The sequence below is a fragment of the Sander lucioperca genome, chromosome 21 (genome assembly GCF_008315115.2).
Source record: "Sander lucioperca isolate FBNREF2018 chromosome 21, SLUC_FBN_1.2, whole genome shotgun sequence".
NCBI lineage: Eukaryota > Metazoa > Chordata > Actinopteri > Perciformes > Percidae > Sander > Sander lucioperca.
In genome coordinates this window covers 4,981,933-5,000,607 of record NC_050193.1, presented here as the reverse complement: position 1 = coordinate 5,000,607, position 18,675 = coordinate 4,981,933, and the positions used below count along the sequence as shown (strand labels likewise).

The window sequence follows — 18,675 nt, the reverse complement described above, 5'->3', positions numbered from 1 at the left end:
ATAGAGGAAACACTGTTATTATTGTGGTTGATTTTTTCCAGCAGTGTTTACATGTAGAGAATATAATGTATATTCCCGGCAACAAGACAACACTAAAGGCTTAATCAATTTAAATACAGTGTATCTGACAGAAATACGTCCTGCACAACTACCAAAGATAAACGCAGGATTGCAACACAGCCAATGATGAGCTGGTGTGCACAGATGTTTTGTGTGATGAAAGGACGTGCCAGAAGTTTTGTTTAACAAAAGAAGCTGAAAGATAAGTGAAAAAGACATATATGATGTTTCCCACTGAGACATCAGCCCAGCTATCTGAAGCAGTCATCTCATCCCTTGATGCAGCTAGTGGATTTTGGCAAATCCCACTGCATTAAAGCAGCCTAGAGTGCAAGCTGCTCAATGATGCTGCATGACATGTGGTATTTTTATTACCACTGTGATGTGAACGTGTGTGATCAGCACAAAGAAAAGGGGTGATATCGAGAGGAGTAAATCAAAGTGCTGGTAAACAAAAAGCTTACACATGGCATTGGATGGCACTGTGTTGATAATCAAAATAAGCAGCTTATTTTATTAGTTTGACAGATGCAGCTTTCTTTAAAAAGTCAGTCTGCTACATTCACTGCAAGGCCACCTGAGATGCTACATTCAATTTACTTTTAAACTACCAACTAAGATCAGTTCTAACATAGTTTGGTAGGGTGTCCAAGGTCGAGGTATGCAAAACTTCTGTTCCCCCTTTTTTCATTACCACTCAAGTCTTATTAGATAGTAAACCCTCTTGAGGGAAAACAAAATCAGGAAGAGATGAGAGGAGGAGGCAAGCAGGGGGAACTGGGTCTGTTTCTGTGCTTCAGCATTAGTGATGAGACATTAGCCTCAATGTACGTGAAGCCCTCCGATAATCTAAGTAAGCAAGGAGCTGATAGAGAATTAGAGATGTTGCAATTGTATTCAATGTCAAACATTTGTAACCAACTACATGCTGGTGAGAAATCAAAGATTACAGAATATGTTACCAGTATGTCCATATATTGTATAGGTATACAAGTGTTTAATAATTTATATTTTATTACACCTAGAGCTTCACCCAACTTATTATTGTGCCATGATTAATTCATTTAACCTAAATATAGCAAAGAATAACAGTATAATACAGTAAAGCAAACCAGAAAAGTAATGTATGAAAATACTTTAGATTTTTCTGTTGAGTCAAAAGCATGAAGACGCATTGCAGACAAGTGCTACAATAAGTAAACATTTCTACTGTTAAAGAAAGTGTCTCATTTTGGCTTAAAAAAGAAAATGAAGACTTGTTTCTAAAATTAAAAACCCAACTGCAGCTTTTTGATGAGTTGCTAAATATGCAGTTCCAAAGACAGACCATCATCATTTAAGATATTTGTATTGTGGAACAGACTCCATTACATTACCCATAAAATAGTAATAGATGGAAGATATAAGAACCCGTTTCCAGAATTAGAAAACACCAAAAGTTTAGTTTAATCAGCAGTCAGCACAAGTTTCCAGTGGCGTAGAGTTTGCTGAACTATATTGAACCGAGTGTGTGAATGGTTTACCTACCAAATTCAATTAGAGCATCATTAGCATAACAAGGAAGTTGAGGATTGGGCATATTTTGGTCTATATCATATTCTATTGTCAATTATTTTGTATTTCAGATATAGAGTACAGCAGATACACTGATCAGTCAGGTCACTAAATAAGGCTCAGTAAGATTTAATTTTTATGTTGGTATTAGGTCACACTCACAGTAAACGAGTAAGATTGAAAAATAAATGCAACAAAATGAATAACAAGCACTTAATGACAATCTCTAAAAAACAGAATGTAGGTTACATTTAATGGTGCAACAATACAAAGTAAATACAAAGTGTATGAACTTAATGTGCTATAATAAGCAGTTCCAAAAGAAGTTTTGGTAGTTGAATACATTCTGCTTGAATAACTGAGTGAATAATTTCGAGCAATGAGTTGGCTGCTGCACAGAATTTAATAACAACTTCAATCCTTGGATGACTCAGATACTGTTTTATGACTGTGCACTTTCTTTATATACTGTGTATCAGTTAATTTCTATAAGCATTCTCCATTGCAGCAGAATGCACAATGCAAAGACTTGAACCGACTGCTTGGCTTCAGTGTTGACACTTTAGCTTCATCAGACCCCAAAGTGCATAACCAGCTCCACTCAAACACTTTAATGAATCAACTCTGGCAAGACCCATCAATATGAAGACACTGAATAATGCCTTTAGTGCAGACACTTAACTTGTTACCCTATCCATCCTATAAGTGCTGATTGAGGAAACAGGAGAAATAGCTGCAGTGCACAGGTTGTTCTCATTTATGGCGTCAACCTAAAATGCAATTATGGTTATTAGAATTAGTTTGTTTCATGTGATGTGTTATTTACATTTATTTACAGTGCATGGATCAGTGCAACATAAAATGCTTTTGCAAAACTCATATTGAGATTTTTGTCTCTATGGTACACTGTAAATTGAACCAGGAAATGTTACTGTACACCAGTGTTTTGACCAGGTCTTTCACAGACAACAATACCTGTACATGCTTTATTGAGTAGGTCTACTGCAGAGGGAAGCAGGGAGAATAAAATGCTCTCACCTGGAAAATGAGGCTCACTGTGGTCAGGAGAGATTTTCTGAGGCTTCGCTACTCACATTACTGTAAAAAGAGCCAATGAGGTCTGAATGATTCCATATTCATGAGTGGATAAATGAACAGTCGCAGGAATCGTGTCTGCAAAGCCAAATTGATGGTTAACATTTGCCAGTGTTGAATATATGAATGGGCAAGAGCAAGCGTGCAGGAGGTTGGAGCTCGGACCACTTTCTAATGAACATAGAGGGAATGTGTACAGAAGACAGTCTGCAGTATCTCTCTTCTGCACATTCAGTTGAGTGGCTGGGACGTTCCCCCGTAAACTGCTTTAATGCACTCTCAGTGTGAGGGCACTACACACACTATGGCTGCCCTGGTTTGCAGCCTTGCAGGTCTCCGTGTTAACATATGTACAGTGCAGCTCTATGGACCCGGCACTTCAACTCCCCTGTGCACAAAGAGCTTCATGAGTTGAACAGGGTGAGATTACTTGTGTTTTTCATGCCAGATCATGTCCCAGATATGCATCACCTACCTGTAAATGTAGGGTGTCTTACTCAGTTGTACACAGTGAAGGTTTCAATCCGGACTGGTTTAGGGATTATATCAAGTTAAACATGAGGATTTTACAGCACTCTGTCATCTTGACAAACTCTGCAAACAACTCTAAGGCCTTAAGGCTGCTCAACAGCTATGCAGCAATTCCAGGTTTTTACATATCACATTCCTCGAAGTCTCCTCTGATCTCATCAATTAAATTGCAAGCTCGTTTTTATGGCGGGCTTATACCTTTTGTTCTTTCCACAGTAAAGCATGCCTTTAAAGCTATCCACATAACCTGACTGATCACAACAAACTGACATAAGTGTTTCTATTTCAATTTTAGAATATACCTGTATGGCCACTAGCAAATAATGTGAACTCAAATATAAATAAATGCATTAAATGTAAAGAGGGCATCTTATTGAAATGCTGAAATAACCCTGTTTGAAGAAGAAGAAAACTGATATTTTAAACCATTTTTATTAAATTGTTGATTTCCTAATGATGATATCAATTAGACAGGCTATGAAATGCCAAGAGTGAACTGCGGGATGCTTAATGGACTTGCTTTGCAAGCCTCAGAATCACCGTTTGAATTCAGGTCTCATGATGGCACTGATGATTGGACTCATTTTAAATTAATGCTGGAGCTGTTGGTGAGATTTTGCTGTAGGTCTTACTTTAATCGTGGCAGCAGTGCTCGAGATATTCTGCTGCTGCTGAACGTGCTAAACATTCAGAGATACTGAAATTGGATTATTTCCTGGTAAAATAAAGGTTAATAAATAAATAAAATAAATACTGGAAATTATTAGTGCTGAAAAGGAAAACAGTGTGCGCTTTACATGACTTCATGCATCTCTGTAATGAAATTTCACAATGTATCATGAATCCTTTCTTTTCCTGAAAAGAGCCTCTGTGCATTAGTCTGTCTTTCAATGTGCACTTGTTCATAACTGTTCTTCTCAGTCAATCCTAGAATGCCAGCACACAATGCCCTCTTCAGCTGGTCCTGCCCTGAAGAAACTCTGCTATAAGCATTAAAGGCAGTGGAGTAAAAACACGTAGAGCCCGTTATACTTGTCATCCTTTCATTCCACCTCACTTATTCCAGATAATAACAAATTACAGCCTGTGTCACTCAAGAGATCTGATTTTAATCGAGAATAAAAGTCATTATGATGCTTCACAAGATGTTCTTGATGAACAATCTTGGAGGGCAAAAGCAGACATGGGAGTACATGTCTTTGTCACATGCATGTGTGCAAGGCCACTTTTGGTCACAGAGTGCCATTCTGTTACTATTCATTACTATTCAGAGTTCGCCTGGAAGCAAAACAAGAAAAAAAATACTGTACGAGGCAAGGATCAGACATTAAATGAATGATTCCCCATGCAAAACAAAACAGCCCCAGAGTTACTTAATAGGTTTTCTACGTTGTACCCCGGGGTCCAGTCTGTTCACAGAGCACAGAAATGGCTTGAACAAAAGATTGTGAATGCACTTCTGAAATAAAATGTCAACAACAGGGTTTCCCTCAATGTGGCAAAGGTTAAGTGCCCAGCTTTTATATGTTAAAACAACACAAGAGGCACTGCAGTTAGAGTGCCAGGTTCTTAAAGAGATTATTATATAATAAAAAACTGACAGAAAGTACTGTACTTTACATTTTGAATATGATGATAAACACACCATCAAAAAATCTTAAATTCTAGCAGAATGTGTTGTGAAATTAATTTAAGGAAAACCACTATATTGAAGGAATATAGTGGTTGATATTATTTCCTTGGTGAATTGCTCGCAAATTCTCTTCAAAAGTGTGCTTAGTGTACCTCTGAGGATCTAAAAGACTGTAGATTTAGGGACTGTACACAAATTACTAGGGAGGGCAGAAAATAGGGAGGGTAATGTAATTTATCTTTTTTGCTGAAGGAAGGGCAAGTTTTTTCCTTTTCCGTTTAAGTCTATAATTTGATTTTATTTTATATTTGTGATTTTATTATATGAAAAAAATACCAAATAGTAGCATCAGAAGATGGTTTCCATGTGCTTTTAGGCATATGCAGAGGATATAGGGTGGGGAGAAAAGATATTGCAGTGAACGAGCCCTTGAGCACAGAGCTGCTGTCTGTTCGTCACCATTTTGTTATATTTCCTATAAATACATTATTTTGGGATATTAGGGGGAAGATATTGTAGTTTTTTAAGTGAAAAGGTGGTCCAAAGAAAATTTTGTAGGATGTAGTTGTCTTACAGTCCCTTCATTATTTCTTATTTAGAAAAAGAGGACAACACATCTAACACTTGTAGAAATACTAAATTGATAATCAAGCAGTATGTGATGTTACTGTGCATTTATAAAGTATACAGTATCATTAGGTTAACTATTAGCAGAATCATACAATTTAAATCACAAATAAATTGCATGTAACTCTTGTAGGATCTTGTAAGATTGTTAAACCACAACGTGCCTTTATCCATCTATTTAATTTAATTTTACATAAAGTAGCATGCAGGCCCGGATTGCCTCGGGTGCCGGTCTGTTTTTTGTTGGCCGCGAGGGCCGTTGTTGTCATGGCACTGGGTTGAAATATGGATGCTGTCCCTAGGCTGCCTGCACTCACAGCAGCCCCACTTTATTTATTATTTTACCGCAGTCCCACTCTTTTTATTTATTATTTTACTACAGCCCCACTCTTTTTATTTATTATTTTACCGCAGTCCCACTCTTTTTTATGAGTGCAGCCTGCAGGTTAATGATGACGTGATTATCTTTTGACTCCCTGGCCCCGCCCCCGACACGGCACCTTGCAAGTTGCTCAAAATAAAAAAAGTCAGATAAAAATGGATAACAGGAAGCGCAAAGGCGGCGCTGAAAGCTTTGGAAACTGACGCGGCCAAATGTTCTAAGCTGAGCACATTTTTCCTCAAAAAAACAAATGAACGAGGCCGGTAAGTAAGCTAACGTTAAGGTAGTTAGGAGCAGTGCAAGATGCTAGCGGCAAAACAACGTTGTCTGCAAACCACCGTTCATGTATCAAACTTTTTCTTGTAGCTCTTCAGCAGCAGCTGCCTCTAGTCCAGTTTGCTGCTAACAGTGAAGAGCAAGGCCCAGTAACGTTACCAAGCTCCAGTCATGAACCCAACACACCAGAATGGGCAGGTAGGATTGTCATTCAGAAGAACTAATAGTAATGAAGAGCCCTGCTCAATGAAAAATGCCCTGAGATAATTAATGATAACTGATGATTCAGCAATACATTAACAAAACTGACTTGACTTGATTTGAAAGCTTTGTAAAAAGGGGATATTTGTGGTGAGAAATAAATGTAAAAAATTTCATTTAGTGTCAGAAACAGAGCCAGGACCCAGTTGTGAAGAGACTAATGCTCTCACTGTGAGAAAACGTAGGCTACTGTTTTTGCACTGAATTGGAAATGATATTTTTCAAAAATACAATGAATTACAAGGCTGTAGAGAACAGTGCGCCTATTGCAGACTTATATTCTGAGGTTTTAATTACATTATTTTAATATAGTCAGTCGTGAACTAAAGTGGGCCGGTCTAAGGCATGAAACTCCAGGGCTGAAAATGAGTCCCAATCCGGCCCCGGTAGCATGTACAATTTAACTTGAGATATGAGATTTTGTGGCAGTTTCTTGCATTGGCGGTTTTTAAAATAGTTAATCAAATCTCAGTAGATAAATGTCTCAAAATGTGTCATGGTTAATTTTTTTGTTTCTGTAGACCAAAACCTCCCCCACACGCTCAGAGTACTGCAGTCATTTTGTACCTTAGCAGTAAAGTCTATAACCAGCCATGTTTTATTTTTCTGTCGAGCCATTACATCATTATGTGTGCTCTAGAAAGCATGCCATGCTACTTAAATATTGAATGAGTGAAGGAATAGCACACCAGTATCTTGCTTTCATGAAGCTATCAGGAAACCCATTCTGTCTCCAAATGTGTTTTTTACCGTCAATAGCATTTTCTATGGTTGAGGGTACTGTAAGTATTACTGCACGTCTATTTTTAGAAAGGCAATTTCAAAGTTTACTGTGTGCATACGCATGCACATGGCCAAGTTAGATGGAAGTATTCTTGTGTGTGTGTGTGTGTGTGTGTGTGTGTAAGTGTGTGCATGCGTGTTACTTTGCTTAAGGCTTGTTGTTTGTGGGTTCAACAGGCAGCGCAAACTCTTTTATTCTCCACAGGGGAAACTAGCTGTGTTGCTCTCCACTTCCATACCTTCAGGCTTAACTGAGATTGAGTCACTCAGATGTAAAACCAGAAACTTAACATCTTGAGTATGACTGTAGCAAATATGTAAATCTAATAACTTTTCCCCCGGTTCAGTTATCTCATGGTCAGTTGGAACCACCTGCATTTTTCTATCCCAACACAACCCCAGTTAGTGATTCATTTTGTTATAGAGAAACTGCTTTTATTTTATTCAATGTTGTTGGTAATGATTCTATGATTCTACATCAGTGGCCCTTTCAAAGACCAGCGATAGTTTTAGCCAGTCTGCTGCTCACTCTGTCCAGCTTGTGACTGTGCAACATGCTACAAAGATGTTTTGTGCTAGTGAGGTACTGAAATCCTTGATTAGCAACTCAGGGTTGGTGAAGTACGTAACAGGATCACCTAAACCTCGTCATCATGTCAAAAATAGTCTTATTTAATACAAGTTACTCTGAGTGTACCGCGCAAGGAGCATAAAATGGATACGTTATTGAAAAGCAACACTCTTGTCACATCTTTTTACACTAAGATTTATTTCTGTTTGGCCACTGGCCAACGGAAGGTAAGACATAATATAACAAGGTAATATAAACTACTTCAGCACACTAATCTCTTCAATTAATGAAGGGGCACAAGATGTTTAGACTTTTTTTTTTTTGTTACACAGGAAGATGAGGAGGGCACACATAACTTGACTTGGGGTTACTTCTTTTCTGAATATTTTAACTACTCTCATTTCAAATAAATTGCACCCGACCAGTCTTACAAACTAGATTTTTTTCTAAAGCCTCCACTTAGGACAATGATAGCACAGACCAAACAGAATTAACTCAAATATCCTTTACACACAATAACTAAATATTGCTACACTGTGACGGTAGTCATCTCATAGAAAGTTGACGGACAGAATAAATTGGCAGTGATTTAAATTCTGAACAGTTGCGTCAAGCTGTGGATCCCAGCAAGCTATTTTTGTCCTCGTATCAATGTGCGCTGCTCTGCACGTCAGCAGCTGGGCAGAATCAGTCAGATCGCTGCCAGTGCTCAACCTTTCAATGCTCTGGGTCAGCATCTTGGAGATGTGCCAGCTCCTGAAGACCATATGGGGTCTGTTTCTCCTCAGCTTCTCCACTCTTCCCCCCACTCTGCACTGTTTCTCCAAGAAACAAGTACATCATGTCTTATGAAAAGCAACACAAAAGAGGAGAGACCTTGGATAGTAAGACCGTGTTCAAAAGAGAGAGCATGGTAGATGAATACTGCTCCAGGTCTACATAAATGTGTCAATAATTCAGAAAAAAAAGGGATATTAAAGATTCCCTCTTAGTGTCTGTAAAATATTATTACAAGAAAACAGATTATTATATGAAATTAAGTTAAGTTCCATATAGTGTTACAAAATAAGGTGTTACATACATTATTGTAGTAAAACTAATGAGGTAAATTCACATAACAATGGACTCCCTCTAACTGTAACCTGAACACAGTTGCTACTGTAGTCAAGCAGCATCTACATAATCATTACCAACATCTTACTGTGCATATAGGACACATTGTTTATCTTCGAAGCTTCTATTTGCCAACTTCATGGTGTGCGCCAACGTGACAAACCTACCTTTATCTGATGCACAAAAACATACATGAAAAATAATTATTTTCTTCCATAAAAGTTGCTTTTCTTTGTATTTAATTCCCTTTTGGAGCCACTGTGAACATGTGTGAATGTGTTTTGAGGGGAAATTCTTAAGCAACCTGTCTGTTAAAACCCGATGGCGAGGGGGGGGGATGCTCCCTCTTGGAAATAGGATGGCAGGCAGGGGCAGCTGCAGGACTGACCCTGCCAAGGACAGAGAGCTTCCCATGCCTGTTCAATGCCGTAAAATGGGTCATTGAACAGCTAAATGGAGTCATTATGATGAGTAATTAAAAGAATACTGCGAAAGACTCCCACACTCGCCTTTTCTCTTGGTTCCGCTTCTTTTTGTGTTGTCACGGGCCTTTGCTGAAAGGCAGCTGCTTTGGGCCACTTAAAATCACCCCTTTCACTGGGATGCAGATAGCAGCCTTAGCAGCTAATTGAATAGCATTATCTATTGTCCTCTCATTTACTGAAAATGATTTCCATTACTGATTGTTGGAGATTGAATTTTGCTGGTGCTTTTCATCTGATACAGCGTGTCAAACTCTGAATCACAAGGGTTGAGAACACAGAATTGTTTCATTAAAGCAAGAAGAGTAATATGAATACAGATTGTGCAGTAATCTGGCGCTTGTCTTATGCGGATATTAATACGTACCAGTATGTAGGTGGGAAAATTGCTGCTTGGCATCGCTGCATCAAGACTCGATAAACAGAATCAACGAAACATGTATAGAAGATGAGGAAATCACATTTCATTTCTATTTCACTATTGTGGTGAATACAAAACATTTGTCTCTCTTTAGCACAAAGCTTATGTTTCGCTTTGATTTTAACTTCCAAAACAAAATGCATTAAGTTGTGCCCATGCAGCCTTCCCCGGGCATTGTGTGCAGCCCATTCACATTTACTTTACAGGGAGTCATTAAGATGATAGGGGGGGGAACTGATGTTTGATTAATTAATAAAACTAACTTTGGCAAGACCGGGCACTGAAACAAAGGATTTCATGAGCTTCTGCTTGCTAGATAAGGTTAATGAGGTGGTTCAGATATTTTTGAAAAAAAAAAAGAAATTAGAAAAAAGTATGCTGCTAAATTCATTTCGGAGACCGCAATGCCAAAAGAAGGTTATCCTTTGAAGAAGCAGCTTTTTATTACATGCCCCATTAAGCCAGGACTCCATGGAAAGACATGTTGGCTTAAATACCTTGTTATATGAAAGTGTTAAAGGGATACTTTTTTAACTAACTTTGTATCATAATAATGTTATGATAAATAAAGTATTAATTTAACTATATGTTAAACATCCCTCCATCTTACCAGTGCCCAGATCTTTCTACTCACAGGTCAGCAGAAAAACCTCCAAGTGATGCGTTTTGCGTCAAACGCTGTTTGGTGTGTGTGTGTGTGTGTGTGTGTGTGTGTGTGTGTGTGTGTGTGTGTGTGTGTGTGTGTGTGTGTGTGTGTGTGTGTGTGTGTGTGTGTGTGTGTGTGTGTGTGTGTTAGTGTGTGTGGATATGACACATGCCTTTGGTGTGGGAGACCTGGGTTTGATTCCCACTGCGATACATCAACTATGTGTCCCTGAGCAAGACACTTAACCCCTAGTTGCTCCAGAGGCGTGTTACCTCTGACATAGCAATTGGAAGTCGCTTTGGATAAAAGCATCAGCTAAATAACATGTAACGTAATGTAACTACAGACTGTACTTTGCATACAGACAAAGAATTTAGAAGCGGATGGAGAAAGAGAGCCGCTTAATGTTTTCAGAAACATATTTCAGCTTACCGTTTAACTGTTATACGAGATTGTTTGTTACCAGCCGACCGCCATTCTGTGTCAATCAGACGAGCTTGCATTGCATCACCCACCAGCGGGAGCAATTATTGGTCCGGTGCAGCGCAGTGCATTCTGGTAGTTTTCTACCTTTTGAGCGAAAGGGAATATCACAGGGTTTTTTTCTGTTTCTCTGGTCATATAGCACCAGTTTCAAAAATGTTTTGTTGCGCCATTCTACTGCAGACAGTCTAGTTTTATGAAAAGACCCTCTTTCCTTTGGTGAAATACTTCTTCACTTGTAAATATACAAAAAAACATTCACTTTATTAAGTTGCTCAAAAACAAACATATTAATAGAAAATGACCTAATATGTTTCTCTATCATTTCATTTTCCCTCAGAGTTCAAAAGGAGAAATCAGTTAACATCTGCACTGCTGGAGGACACCAGGGATGCTTTCTCACACTGAGGACTTCAACCTAGATTCCAGAGGTAATTGCAGGCATTTGCTTGTAGCTTGAGTCAACTGCAGCTCTGCATGAGCAAACGGCCCATAAGAGGATCACAAAGAATCCATCGTTAATCCACTGGTCAATACACACGACAAGTACAGTACAGTGCCAAAGACATGTCACTCGAAGGACATGTCATCCTGAGAGTGGACAGTCTGAATATCACTCTGTGGAATTGTGTTGTGTTCAGGTTCCCTGTTTCTACCTCTGCTTTAACATTTACATTAGAATGTCAGCACCAGAAGCAAATAGGTTTATTATAGGATTTAGAAGGTGGAGTCTTTTAATCTTAGTAGGAACATCAAAATGAATGTCTCGTTTGTTTTTCTAGTTCTATTTTTATAACCCACTTCCAACCACCTGGACAAATGACTTTATAACAACTATTGTGTTCAAAATTATATTCCTCCTCTAACGACTAGAATATATGAAATTATTTTTTCACTATAGCTTAACTTGAATTATTCAAATAATTAAAAAACATAAAAATGGCCCAATAATCATGGTGGGGGGGAAAGCTAACTTGCACCAAAATATAAATCAGTGTCAATTATTTCAGTCAATTTAATAAGTTTATCACCACCCTTCTGCCTTAGAGTTACTAGGTCTGCATATGAGTAGGCCTGTCACAATTATTATATAACATAATCGCCTGATTGTGATTATTTGAGCTGACCTTGATCATTTTGCATAATCGTTGGATTCCACAATCAAGGGAATTTAAAGCCAATGTTACAAATGTGGCAACAAATAGAAGGTGAATTACAGTAGGTGTACCTGAGCATAAGGTTCCAATGTCAGAAAAAAAAAGCTGTCTACAGTATATATTACTGCTGTTGGGCAGGTTCTTTTGTTTCAGCTTATATGAGACTGTATTTGTTGCTATTTGAAGCAAGATGATGTCAGAGCAGTGCCGATAACGGCTCTCTTTTAATTTATCGCAGAGAGTCTCCCCTACGAGCACAGCAGTGTGTTTGACAGCTCTGGGGAAAGTTATGCTGAAGTTGTCGCTTCCATCCAGCTTTTCAAAATTTAATATTTCACATGCAAATGTTAAGATGGAAACATGGTATTATAAGAGTAGCGCGGGTCCTTTCAGGAATGGTTTAGTGTATGAGAGAGAGAGAGAGAGAGGGAGAGAGGATAAGAAGACAGGTGTTGTATAGTAGTAGTAAATGAACAGTGCAACCCCGAAGTGAGCATAACTCGGCCCTGGAGGCAAAACAAAGTCTCCCCCGTCTGATAACTGAAGCAGTTTAACACTCGCTTTGTGTTCCCCTGTTGCATATTACTGCTTACTTTTGGAAAAAAATAAGCCTCCTTCTACATTAATTAACTGTCTTGAACCATGTTTTGTGTTTTTGTGTTGTGCTTAATTTGTATGACTATTAATTGTCAACTAAAATTAATGATTGTGACAGCCCTACATATGGGCATAATTAAGTAAAGTTAAGCTTCAATATACTATACTACCCAACGATCCTTTTAAAGATACAACAGATTTTTTTCTTTGCTTTTTCTGTCCCTTTTTCTTTCCACCAAACAACAAATGAGTACTTTCATTGACTGATGTGTGTAGGGTGACAGGAAGAGTAGGTGCACACTGAACAATTAGTGCTAATTAAGAGGCTGTTCACAGAGGGGCATGGCCTTAGAATTTTAATCATCACTGACTCACTTTCTGGGAATACATTTCCATAACCTGCACAACCTTTCTGTTTAACTGACTCACTAGTTACATAGCTAGTCTGTCATGTAAAGCAGAGCAGATGGGGAGTGCCCTTTGGCTTCATTAAGGCACGTCAGCAGCAGTAGAGTTCTAAATTTAACACTTTCTTTATGCAGTTTACTTAATTGTAGCAGAATAATAAAAAAGTGAACTAGGCTTTAATAATTCATTCCTACAGCCCAGTGTCCTAGATGTAGTTAAATGAAACTCATAGTAGGTAGATATTTCTACTATGTCCAATACTTAGCTCAGTTCGCATGTTAATAGCGTTCATTTTAAAGCACAGCTGAGCATGAGTGGCTTACAAAGAACAGCATTTCCTCAGAGCTGACGTAAAGATCTAAAAAAAAAAAGATTTTGTATCCATCCAACAACTTTATTTTGGTGTGAAATTAACAATCTAATCTCACGGGGCTGCTAGTGTAGCTATAAACAACAAAACTCCCAACTTGTTAATACTTGACCCGGCTGAAGTACCAGTGCCCATTAAACAAAAATTAAACTAAACCAAACAGAGAGATGCAATCTCAACATGGAGAGGACCCGAGAAAGGAACAATAATAAGACAAAGCTATGTGGAAATAATTGACTTGTTTGAAAACAGTTTCTCACATTGCAGATAATGTATTCAGTGGTTCACATATCACCATCTAAATCAGCTTGCAACAAGACATTCAGTTTATGAGTTCTGCCAAAAAGCACTTAAATGGATACTGAATCTGCTGTTTTAGTGTCAGCCAGTGTAGCCAAAGAATTCCTCTTTGTTGTATTTTTGAAGTATTTCTTTCATGTTTACATCATGTTCAGTTTTTGTTTGAAATGGAAGCAGCTATTCATGGCATTTTTATTTAAACTAGAAGTTGAGAGACAATGAGCCTTTGTATATACAGTATTCTTGTCAATCACGCAAGGAAAGACGTGTTTGGACAGACTTCAAAAATAAAATCCCCAATTGTACATATCAAATATGTGTTGGAGTGCTGGATCAATTGAATGACTTTGATTTAATCCTTGCTGCCTTTTAAGTACAGCCAAAGGGATTTTTTTAAGTTAGTGATGAGTCTGTGAGCCCAGAGCTGGAGAGGGACAACAAAACTCGTAGTTTAATTATTTTATTTGTCCAGACCAATATTCTTTAAGGGGACCAATAATGTTTCCTTGTAGTGATATGTGCTTTTATACTACTGATTTACAGTGTACAGAATGTGCAATGTGCACTACAGGAGGAAAAGTCCTTCCCACTTTAAGAAACACTGGGCCTCAAGGAGGAACATTTTCATATTCTTACCCTATCATCTCCCTTACGTTTTCCTGAGGCTTGAAACAAGTGTTTCAAGACAGATTCACCAGACTCTCTTAACCGCACACACTTGACCTAAACCTAAACCTCTGATGAGCCTGATAAGTGCCACCTGTTAATGAGGTGTGTGTAATGTGTATCATTACCATATTGAATGTCCCTAAAATATGCCAAATGAGGCTATCTGTTACGCTCACAAAAATGTTACCAACAAGTAGACAAAAGGGAGCAGGCAAAGCCATAATACATTTAGTAGTGTCAGTAGTAGTGTTAGAGAAAACACTAAAAGAAAAGCATGAATAGCACAGCTGCCAACATGTCATGAGCAGCACTGTACTGTGAAAGAAGCAAAGAGGGAACGGTTTGACATTAAGTTAAAAAAAAAAAAAAAAAATCCTTCTGAAGCAATGACTTATATGAAAGGGGCTTAAGGTGCTATGGCAATAACAGAGATATTACACGGGATAATATTATAGCCTACAGTTGATGTTATTACACTGTCAGAAGCAACAGAATATTATACTGGACAGTTGCAGCTGTTGGAGTGAGAGAATTGTTCTAGCAACTACTAACTGTATTGACAAATTGACAATAAAAATGATAAAATCTTAAAAACTTCAAACTTAATTCAAATCAGTGTATTGGGAAGCCATGATGGTGATAATCTGGTAAACAGGATATTCATTTTGCATCAAGTCTCTTTTCGTTCTATATTTTAATTTCAGTATTTAGTTCTGTGAGAAAAGGCATGTACATGACTCACACGTCTGGACTATTTATTTGTAAATTACGTTCGTACGAGAAAGTTCAAAGTATGAGAAAATTATTGACATTCTCTTAAATCACGTGTGTGCCACATAAGAAGTAATATGTTCGTACAAGTAGTTCTTGCATGAGGCCCTGCGTTTTATTGTAAACAAACACTACTGTATGCCACTAGTGTAGGGCTGCAACTGACGATTATTTTCATAGTCTCGATTATCGATTAATCGATTAGTTGCTTTGTCTATAAAATGTCAGAAAATGGTGAAAAATGTCGATCAGTTTTTTCCAAAGTCCAACATGACCTCCTCATATTACTCAAAGATATTCAGTTTACTGTGGGTCTCACTACTGTACATGTAAAACCTATCAACATCGCCGTAGAGTAATTGATCATTGTGATGATCATTCTCCCGACCAGGTCACAGCTAGGCCAGTAACAATTATTGCATAATTTTCTAATTGTCAATTATTTTACATAATCGCGTTTTCTTTGTTTAACCGCAATTAATTGCTAACGTTAGCTAAGGTCTTAAGGCATATGATTGGTAGTTTTTTACTTTGTTTAGATATGCCAAATTGTAATTATAGAAGTGATTATTGTTCAGACTATATATTTTAATTGTTGGCACTTGAGCCTTTACATGTTCATAGCAACAAAAATGACAAGAGGGGATATAGTTAGAAAATATGTTTTATGATAATAAAGAGGCATTGTTTACTTAATAGGCTTTGTACAGTGTTTTACATTATCTAGGTCACATGACAGTGATATAACCAAAAGATGTATCCTGGAATTCATTCAAAACTTTAATTTGTATAAAAAAGCAATACATAAATACATATTTTTAAAATTTGACTGAAAGAGACAATTATATTGTTAATCTCAATTATTTCTGAGACAATTAACTGTACAGCAAAATTTTGAGTTGTTACAGCTCTAGTCACAGCAGCTTTATCCCTGTCAAGCTGTATAGTGCCAGCTCCTACATCAACTTGGATTCCTAATTGATGACACTAGATAAGAGTTATTTGAATGGATTACTGTAAAGAACATCACGGATAAGCCTGTGGGAGACATGGATCCCGAGGGAGCCTTAAATTGGTCACATAAAGTGATTATAAAACATCTGTATGGTTGGCAATTATTGGGCTCCCTCCTCATCAAAGAAATTGAACCCTTCCTCTACATTTGCTCACAGCATTGATTCGACTCTAGCCTGTTATACCTCACATTGGATGCAGTGGTGTTTGTTGGTGCCCAAGCAGTACAATGATCAATGCCCATAGGAAGGAAAACAACTGGCTGTAAACATAGCATTGGTATATGTAGTTGCATTTACAAGGATGTCAAATTGGTAACTATATAAAACCAACATGTTTTTTTAGGCAAGATCAATGCATTATACCACATCCTCCATGGCAGAAAACTCCATATTTAAAAGGGTAAATGGCTGGTTTTGGTTTACACTTCTTGATTAACGATGTGATTACATTATTACTGGGAACTTTTATTACTGGGATCTACGGTGCTCAATCAGAATAAAGAAAAATACGACATAGTGCCTCCTCAGTGGTTCTGTTGTGGTTCTGTATTGGTGCGATTCCAGAATTGAAGTCATCCAACTGCCCTGCCCGGGCTGTTACCAGTCCTAATGTACTGTCATTTTTTGTGATCACTTTACTCACTTGATGCTCCCTCAGTCCATTAATTCCATGATGAGAGCTACATCTATCAGAAATATGGCCAGGGCAATATTAAAGGCTTTGGCCTGTAGAAGATGAGTGGATCCAAATCAGACCAAAAATGTCTTCAGTAAACATTGTGTGCATGCTCAAGTCCCTTTGTGTCAGTCAGTGTTAACATCTCAGTGTTATTTATGTCTGCAGTATGCAGATGTATTCAAATGGTAACCCTTCCATTTGCCACAAACTGGGTTCGCACATTTGAAGAAGGTAGCAAAATATAGATGTTACACCAAATAAGGAACTGGTTTATGATTTGTACGTTATATGAGATATACATTAACAAATATATATATATATTACTTTTGTTCTCCAAAGCGGCATTAACAAGCAAAGAAATGTACAAGATGTTATTCTACACAATTAAATTCAGACAAATTAACACACATTTTGGATATTGAACATGTTTTGCTGTGTAAAAAGTCATGGTAAAGGATATGAACATCCATCATATTTATAAAATAAGGAAAAGTCATGAAGTATCAAGGTGATAAAACAATACTGAGTATGTTTTTTCAGCTGTTAATGTGGGTCTGGGGTCTCCAGACCCCAAAATGGAACAATAGGGTTAAGTAAAAACAATTACAGCCTACAATGCATCTGTACAACAAATACGTGTAAAAGAAGCCAAAATGAGACTCCAGTGTGACTTATGTCATCTCCATGACTTCGATCAAATCCTATATTGTGTTAATAAAGACGAAGCAGCCAGGCTGTGACTTAGCAATGAGAAAGGCAATCATGGAGAAAATGGATGAAAGTTAAAATAGGGCTACACAGATTTGACAGACAGCTGTCAGCCATTCATTACAGACTCCTAATGATATTTTTCCACATCACTGATAAAGTGCTGCACTCTGCCACCTTTCTCAGCATGACGGGGGACTTTTCTCAAATCATGACACCTCAAACCTTCCCTCTTATTACATGGCATTCATTCAGTCAGATCTCAGAAGACAAAGCTTCCTGTTGGTCTCTTAGAAATTTAAATTAATGCAATGCAAAAAACTCCATGTTTAATGCATGTGTTGTTTATAGCTCAGATTTAGGCATGTTTATGATTGAGACATGAGGAGATAACTGAGGCTTTGGTTGAATGCCTACAGAGAATGATTAAAAACCAGAGGCCACCCTCCTTTAAAGAAGGATCTCTGGACAGCGGCTTTTGTTTCTTCTTGTCAAACGTTGTCCTTCATTTTTGTCATGTCTCTTTGACATTTACCTTTTAGCTTTGTTTTTAAGCCTGTAAACTAGTACCATATTTCATAAAGATTATTAAAATAATAGAAGAAAATATGGTGGTAAATGAGTCTTTAAATACATTTAATGAGCATGCCTATCATTTGTTCACCTTCTTGCATTAGGTAAATGTCATGTGAGTCACTGTTTATAATGAGCTAAAACTGATGTGAAGCTCACTATGGCACTTTTAATTTTATATAGTGATTTTCTAAGAAGCTTTCTTTGGTCTGAAAGATAAGATTGCAGGAGATGAGATGCTTAAATGAGAAAACTGTCACACCATCATTTTGTCCCAGTATAATTTGAAAAACTATCTGCCTCTCATCCTCCGTTGCAATGTTATTTCACCCATAACTTTTTTAATGACAGTAAAAAAAAAAACATTATAATTTCCATTATATCCTGCATGTGTTTGGTTATTTCTATTTAACAGGAATTGGCCTTAACCATTTCAGGATTCTGTGTTTTTCATCGCCCCTGTGCTTCTTTATTCCCTCATCCCTTTCGAAAGATAGCACATAGCTGAA

General features: G+C 37.6%; 1 protein-coding gene across 2 annotated transcripts in view; it reads left to right on the top strand.

Moving 5' to 3' along the window:
* elfn1a (extracellular leucine-rich repeat and fibronectin type III domain containing 1a) overlaps nucleotides 1-18,675 on the top strand; it is a 74,506-nt gene that overhangs the window by 37,911 nt on the left and 17,920 nt on the right. Inside the window, exon 2 of one of the 2 annotated variants that reach the window (XM_031312902.2) lies at nucleotides 11,259-11,349. The exons of the other annotated variant lie outside the window; for it this stretch is intronic. The gene's annotated coding sequence lies outside the window, so the exon portion shown is untranslated. The remainder of the gene's footprint in view (nucleotides 1-11,258; nucleotides 11,350-18,675) is intronic. 2 annotated transcript variants of the gene reach the window in all.